This window comes from Catharus ustulatus, chromosome 2 (assembly GCF_009819885.2).
Source record: "Catharus ustulatus isolate bCatUst1 chromosome 2, bCatUst1.pri.v2, whole genome shotgun sequence".
NCBI classification, from domain to species: Eukaryota; Metazoa; Chordata; class Aves; order Passeriformes; family Turdidae; genus Catharus; species Catharus ustulatus.
In genome coordinates, this window is record NC_046222.1 from 86,713,726 (window position 1) to 86,722,043 (window position 8,318).

Consider the following 8,318-nt stretch of genomic DNA (forward strand, 5'->3'; position numbering starts at 1 on the left):
AGCATTTCAGAGAATACACCTCTATGTGTCCAGCTCTACACTGTCAAAACTTCAATAATTTTTTCTTGTTGAGAAACCCTTAAAACCTTTCTATTTGAGGTGGCAGTAGATTTCTAAAGATATTTTTTAAAAACTTCTATTTTGTAGCTAGGTCGTGGCTGCTAATGTTATGGCATGTATGAAATCTTTCATCAACTGCAGTGATGAATATTTCACAAAGACAATCTGCTGGTTACATAGCTACCTATATACACTACACTGCCATTGCTGAATTGTTTGATTACCTCTGAAGTGCAGCACATACGTTTTCTAGAATCTTCTGTGTCTGGAAAAATAGAAGAAAATATTTAAGTGCTTCTTGAATTAGAGGATGGTTGGGGGTTTTTTTTTTGTATTTTTTGTATTTTTACAGACAGGGACAACTGTTGCGACTGACCAGGTGGGAAAAGTTAAATCTAACACATCTCTGTTAACTGAGAAACAACTGTAAAGTACATTGTTTCAAAATTACCAGGGAAGCACTATTTTAATTCAGCTAATCAGACTGGCATTTACCTAGCACACAGAAGATGACAGTCAAGAGTCCATCTGAGTCCGCCTACATCCCTCACATACACTCTGTATTTTCAGATGTAGAGAGAGAGAGATATTATAGAAAGTATCATGATATTTTTATGCATAGTATTGACACAAAATAAATCCCTGAAGATGCTGAAGTTTGTTTTTCCCCAAAATATGATTTTGTTCAGGTGGCATTTCCCACAACGTGAGTAGCACACTAGCTAAATAATTAATGAGAAAGATTATAAGAAAACACTATCTGGAAAAAATAACTGGGTTTTAGATGAGTGCTATAGTGTATCCTATTTAATAAATTATTCTCTATACTATTTTTTTTTTTTTTAAATCAGTAGTAGTTATAGGGTTAAATAGTATGTCTTTGTAGCAGATCTGGAGTAGATTCCTAATGGTACTTCACTAGGATTTTTGTAGTAAAGAGACTGCTAGAGCAAAAAATGACAATACTTTCTGCACCACTTTCATATTGGGCATAATTTTAGGGAGTAGAAAGGAATTGTAATATGAAATGTTGCAGCAGACCTCTGATTAGGGGCAGAAATAAGCCAAGACACCAACTCTCACTCAATAACATGAAATGGGTCCTGGTTTACTCTTCTTTACAGCTTTACCATCCTGACTGACTACAGCAAGCTCCTGCTGTAGGGTCCAACAGCAGACTGTGACCATGGCTATTTCCTGCTGCACTGTGACTGCCAGCGTTGGTTTGCAGACTGTGAGCACAGCTTTTACCCAGCTCAGCTACGACCGCAGGCTGCAGCAGCAGCTCTGACTCCATCAGACCCAGACTGACCTCAAAGCATTTACTGCAGTAATTCTCTTCATTGTTCTTTTTTGTGTTTCTCTGGATTGTTCCTTCTTCCTCAGGGCTCCTCTACCTCCCCAAGGTCCCCTTTCTCCAGGCCCTCTGCATCTAAGATCCCCTAACTAGCCAACCCAGCCCTTTTATCACACTTACCTTTATTAGTCACAGCTGTGACCCATTAAGGGCAAGGCTGCTCCTCTTCTTTGGTAGTTAGTACAACTACGACTTATGAGGGGCAAGGTCACCTTCTTCCTACACCTACATAAAATGACTCTTCAGTGTAAGTTGCACAGCACAGAATGATGCCAAGAGCTTTACAGATGCTTCAGGGCACCTGCAGTGATTTCCAAAGTTGTTTGCACTACCTGTGAAGTATTTAGTATATATCCTCAGAAGGACTTTCAGTATTTATTTGAGATAAATTTCTGGTCCAGAAATTCAGAGAATAAGCCTGTGTGTGGATCATATCTTCCCTTATTTTTCAAAGCCAAAGTTGTTTCTACTCTGCATTTCAATCTTAGGCATGTTAAATAAATTTCTACTGTGTAGAAATCAAACATGAAAGATCAGAGATTTTGCCTTGATTTCTGAGAGGTCAGTGTACCATGTCCATTTGGAAGAGAAATGAAAAGGTGAAGATGTACAATGCTTTACTGAGTCTGCTTTTATATATAATATACAACCTCCCCAATTTATTGTGTTTTTGAGCAGAGGTATGAAATAACCAGAAAAGACTTCAGAAACAATTTGTGTTCAAATTCCCAGCAAGGCTGTCTTGAGTAAAGCAGCTGCTACAAAACAGAATTCTATGGCCTAATGTGCTAAGTCCTTTGTAAATAGCTGCATGCTTTTGTTATGAGTAAATAACCATAGAGATAGTGTACCACATGGACATCAGTTAAAGCCCATGTTCATGGACTTGGAATTGTACATCTATGTGTCTTTTGTGTCTTCTATAGCTACAGCAGCTTCCAGTAAATACAGTAATTTCACGACTATAAGGCACACTTCTGGGAGTTGGCAAATTTCGCAACTTTGTACATTATATAAGGTGCATTGGACTATAAGGTGCACTTTTTTTTTGCAGTGAGGATCCATGCTGCTTGCAACAAAGTAACAAAATAGTAATGGAATCGTGCGATTGTGGGGTTTACTGGTTTGATTTGGGGTCAGGTGGGCTCAGCGCCACTCAGGGCTGCCACTGGTGCCGGGTGCCCGAGCCGCATAGCAGTGCTGGGCACCCGAGCCGTGCTGCGATGCTGGGAGCCCATGCCGCACTGCTGTGCCAGGAGCCTGTGCCGGGTGCTCGAGCCGCGCCGCAGTGACGGGCACCCATGCCGTGATGCTGGAAGCCCGAGCTGCGTTGGGATGCCAGAAGCCTGTTCCACCCCGCATTGCCGGGCAACTCTGCCACGCGGCAGTGCCGGGCGCCCCTGCTGTGTGGTGGCACCAAGCACCCATGCCGTTCCACTGTGCCGGGTGCACGTGCCGCGCCAAAGTGCCGAGCACCCATGCCGTGCCACAGTTCTGGGAGCCTGTGCCATGCCGCAATGCTGGTAGCTCGAATCGCTCGGCGGCGCTGTGGCACCACCAGCTCCCCCCATGGCTCTCCCGGCTTGCACTTCCTGGTTGGCAAATTTTGCAACTTTGTACATTATATAAGGCGCACCGGACTGTAAGGCAGACTTCTGTGTTCAGACCAAAATTTTAGTCAAAAGGGTGCGCCTTATAGCCGTGAAATTACTGTAATTTAGAATATATGTTTCCAGATTAAGATAATAAGAGAATTTTCTTCTATGGAAATTTATATATTTATATCCCATTGTGATTTTCTGGAGTGTATTCTGCATAAGAATATTACCCACAACTTGAGAAACAGCAAATTTATGTATTTAAATGATGAATTTAATTAGTTAAATAAAAGCATTTTCTAAGAATTTGTGTTTGAACTATAATAATAGAATGTTCTCTTTTTACTTACAGGGGATTGAGTTAAAATTTTTTCTCAAGTATTTTTTAGACTCACTAAATAAAACTGTTTCGATTGTGATTTTATGCTGTTTTTTTAATAACAAATAAGTATATTTTTGGCAATTAGAATAGTTAAAGAAAAATAAAATTTGAAATACCTAAATATTTTTGTACTAGAAATTTGATACGTAATATATGTTGATTTGAACAGGCAGCTAAATCACACAGGATGATTTATTCCTTCAGGCAAAACAGATTGAATTCCAAATATGAAATGTTTATTATGAAACCACAAAAAACTTCACACTGTAAGTTTTATTAAATTTTATTTAAATTATTTGAGGAATAAATTAATTTAAAAGTTTAATTTATTGACAATATATATCTAAATATACTTTCTTGTTTAAAATTGTTTCTACTACTACATTATAGTTCTGATCTATGCTATGTTGAATACATTTCATACTCACCAGCATAAATTTAACATTTTATGATAACCTGGATACACATTGCAAGCACAATCAGAGGGAAAAAAATTCACTTAGTGGAACTTCTTTGCAAACATCAGAAGAGAAATATGCTTCATATATCACTGAATTAACATAATTATACTTAAACTGTGTGTCCTGGCTTTAATTGACATTTTGCTTTACTTTAGTACTCCCACAGCTACCATGTAGATCTTAGAATTACATTAAATACAGGCATATGGATCTACTTAACATGCTTTCACACTAAATTTGTACAGTGCTTGATCTTCCTGCTTTATAATGGCACTTTTTTTGTTATCAACACATTCACGGCCTACAGCTGACTGCTTTTATAGCTCTTAATTAAAATCTGTAGTAGAAAGTGTCTATTGGTCTTTGTGTGAAATCAGTCATAAAGGAGAGGTTGTACAAACCCTGCACAAGATGGATAACATTTACATCACTTTTCCCACCTTCGTCTTCATGATGAAGAGAAACTCATTGAAGTTAATGATATCAAAGTGGGAGGTCTGGGAGGCAGAGCCTATTTTGTCAAGGACCTTCTATTATTAAAGACTTGCAAATAAATTTGCAAGCCAGAAGTCTTATCAATATTTTATTTGGTTTCACATACTTGACAGAGAATCTCTCCTACAGCTTGAGGATTCATTTTTATTCATGTGGTTAGTTTTCTTTTAGATTGGCTGACTGACCTTCTATATCATGTTGCATCTTTGGATATTAAATTTTTCTCTAAAACCTGTTTTCAGAATGCCTGGAATCTAAACACACATTTTCACTCATGAATTTGAAGAATGGTAATTTGGAACACACTCTGTAATTAGTTTCCATGAGTTTCTCTACCTTATATGCATGTTTGGCCACTAGCAAGTTTCAGAATCTCTTGTCATGAGGAGCCCTGCTGCTTCATTGACTAAGTAAATGAGACTGAAATTTGTCTCCTCTTCCAATTCATAAGCACACTGTTAAAACACCACGAATTTGAAATAATTTAAGAAAACTCTTAATGCACTACCTTTCTTAAGTACATTTTTTATTCCTTTATGGAAAGCAAAAAATCAAACCAACCAATCAACTGACCACAATAACACAAAAAACCCAACTGCAAGGAAACCTATTGCCCCATCTGAAATTTGCTTTGACATTCAGACATTCAGATTCATTCCACTGTCTTTCCTTCCTTCTCCTTCGACTGAAAATACCTTTCTGCTTTCTAAATCCCTTTCTCCATTTCTTCCAGAAGTAGTCTTTGCTACCTTCCCTCTGCTATATTCCCCTGCATGTCCTTTTACCTTTGACAATATTTTGTTAGCTTTTTTTCTCTTTCTTCTCTGAACTTTTGTTATTCATGCAGTTGTCGGTTTTGTGTTACTGGCAATAGACTTATTTTGTTTAAAGTTTTTTGACTGCTTATGGAATCTGGTTTTATTCTTTGTAGCAAAAGAAGTGGCAGTCAAGAAATCAATATCATCTGATGAGTTCTTTATAAATGATAGAATATTTTTAAAAAGACTTCAAAAAGAGGGTCATATAAACTGAAGAGATTTCAGTACAAGGCTCACAACTTTGAATATCATATTTAAACCAAAAGGTGATTATATCCTGTTAAATCAAAGTAAATAATGTATATGTTAATAGAACTATTTAATCTTACTATGAATTTATAAATATGAGATTATATAACATATGAATATAAATATATTAATATAAATGACATTAATTTACAAATTTTATTTGCATAAGACAGAAATCTGATTTAATTTTACTTTTCCACCAAAAAATATGTTTTATTCTTTTGAATTTATCAAACAAGAGCCCAACTTAAAGATTTCTGGCACTGAATGCCAATAGGGACAGTATGTGGTAGTGAGTACAGAATGACTGGCAAAACAAGATGTGGAGAGATCATTACACTAAAAAGGTCACATTGTATTTAACTTGATGTTTTTCATAGAAGATGAACTCTCTGTTGCTTAATTCTAACTTGAGTGCTAGAACTTTTAAATCTGAACCAATATTTAATTTCAATTTATTTTTCTTCTACTTTTTTACCAAAGATTTTAATTGTTTCCCATCTTCAGTTAAAGAATGGAACTTGAAAAATTAAATTATTAAATGCATAAACCTCTCCATTGTTTCTCATCTGGTGCAAAGGCAGATCTCAATGTCCAGCTTGAGGAATTAGAATATATTTATAGCAGGAGTTAAACAGAGTAAGTCCATCTGGGAGAACAACGTGGGTGTGTGTAAAACATCTTAAAGCCTGAAGATTCAGTACAGACCAGGACTGTCATGGAAGGTTATTATCAAGATAAGCCTATTGTGTTTTGAGTACAAAGAGGCAACTGTACTGGCAACTCAAGTGAGATTTGAAGATTGCACCTTTTTGAATAGTTGGGGTTTTTTTTATCAGCTGCCTTCTATACACTACTTATTTCAAAGGAGTGTGTTTTGTGGAAGGTGCTACAATGACTGAAAAGTGAGTACTTTGTCCATTCTCACAGAATACAGTCTTAAAACAAGCAGTTGCTGCCATGCAGACATTCCTCAAATTACAGAGTATCACCAGTAATTGTGGTGGAAGAGGCGAGAGAATAAAAAGGATGTTAGCAATGTGTATTCTATAAAAAAACACAGTCAGGGACAGCTTTTTTACAGAAATTAAGCTATACTTTGCTTTCAATATATTTTTTTAATCTTTTTTTTCAACTAAATGGCATGGTAGAGAGCAAGATTTTTCTTTTTATTTTTGTATAATGATTTAGTGGAAAAAACCTATATCTGTTACAGGTCTTTAAATGTTATGTTCTGTTTACATTATTAACTTCTTAAGAATGTGTTTCCCTACTGTTAGCATTAACTAGAAAATGACTACTATGTCACATGCATGGACTTACAATACAAGAATTTATTTATTTATTTATTTATTTATTTATTTCAGTTGTAGACTTTGTAGTTAGTGTATGAGGTATTCTAAACTTGGCATTTGCAGACAAAAGCATAACATTAACTGACAGTGTCCCTTTATATTGTGAAACGGGAACCACAGGTAAAGGGCTAAAGAAAATTGTTTCTGTGTAACAGACAGCCCATTTACCAGCAATGGCTTTCATTTCATACATTTTGAGTGTGACCTGTTGTGGAAAATCACTTTGTTCTCTGAAGCATCTGTGCTAGACTGCTGAGGAGATATGGATTATGGTGTTATGCATTTTTTATTATTAGTTTTTTCTCCTAGATGAGTTTGGTGCCAAACGGCAGAATTTAGGAGCATACATCGGACAAATCTGGTCACTATGACTATTATCTCCTCTTCCATCCTCTCAAAGAATATCATCCAGTTCAAAATAAACAGTAAATTTTTCTCCATATTGAACCATCACTTCATTTTTTTTTTTTTAGATAACATTAGAAAGAACAAGTTGCAGAAAATAAATACAACAATGCATTCCCAGCTTTCTATGCATTACTATATGACGGATAACATGATAGCTTTATTAGATTCTTTTTTGTATTGTATACTTCTAGGCCTCTGATGACAAATGGATATGAATGGGCTTGGCAGAGTGGTTTTGGAGATTTCAGGATTTATCATGCACTGGGTTTGAGGAAGCAACCATCCATCTGCTTCATTTTATGAAGTGCCACTGCGAGCCCTGGAGCCAAATGGAGCCAAGTATTTTTCATACATGTCACCTCCCAGCAGTAGACACTACAGGTAAGTGATATGGGCATCTCTGTCATGCAGCTGGAGTGTCCAGTGATCACAGGCAAGCCTGAGAAAGAGTTTATTGACTGGGTCACTTGTGGCAGCACATCATCCAGACCTTTTGTGAAACTTAGCCTGGGTCGGTGCTGCATGTAACAGATCTACTGCAAACAGAACTGGCAAATGTCCAGCAGGCTGAACAATATGCCACTTATTGTTTCTATAGGATTACTTGAGGTTTTTTAGATATGGAGTTTTTTGCATATTTTGGATTGTGTTTTTTGGTTGTTTTTTAATTCCTCTAACAACCATTGCCTTTCTACCAGTTTTCTCTGAAAGGAAAATTTTCTGGTTTAGTGGTTTTTTTCCCCCCAAGATGAAAACTTCAGTTTGGAATTTTATTTATGATTCTATGGGGCATACATATACACAAAAAACTATGTCCAAAACCAGCTGAAGTACTCCATAATCTACCCATTATGTATAATTTAGTTACTCATTGGTGCTGACTATTCATGAAAGTGGAATTAAACACAACTGATTGTTTCGTCACTTAGGTATTGTTCTCATATTCCCACGTAAGCCTTACACTCAGCTGAAAATGAATGATAATTTGCATCAATGCATATTAATGCATCAGATTGTCATAGTAACATTTGCATAAACATTATCTGTGGCATCAGATGGTCATATGACGGTTGCACCCTGAATAATTATGTCTCTTAATAAACCAGTAATAAAGTTATCCAGACCTTTACCCTTT